Source organism: Marmota marmota, unplaced genomic scaffold (assembly GCF_001458135.2).
Source record: "Marmota marmota marmota unplaced genomic scaffold, marMar, whole genome shotgun sequence".
Lineage (NCBI taxonomy): Eukaryota > Metazoa > Chordata > Mammalia > Rodentia > Sciuridae > Marmota > Marmota marmota.
In genome coordinates, this window is record NW_026000019.1 from 27148794 (window position 1) to 27149119 (window position 326).

Genomic DNA, 326 nt, shown 5'->3' on the forward strand with positions numbered 1-326 from the left:
TTGATACAGCAGGAGTAGGAGCCGTTTATTGCAGGACAGGAGCAGTATTTATACATTCCACACAGCTTATCTAATTAGCATAAACTATATACAGCAGTCAACCAATCAGGAATCTCCACACTTAATGGCTCGCTTTTGTTACTTCTCAAACCACTCCCTCTGGCATTTTGCCAGGCACCATCCAGACTTGTTTACGAACTCTAACATTCCCCTGGCAAAATGCCAGGTGTTATTTTGACTTGTTTACAGACTCTAACACGACGCCTAGCCCGGCCCCCTTGCCCCTGCCGGTCCACCGCCGGACGCCACGGAGGCACCCTCAAGGA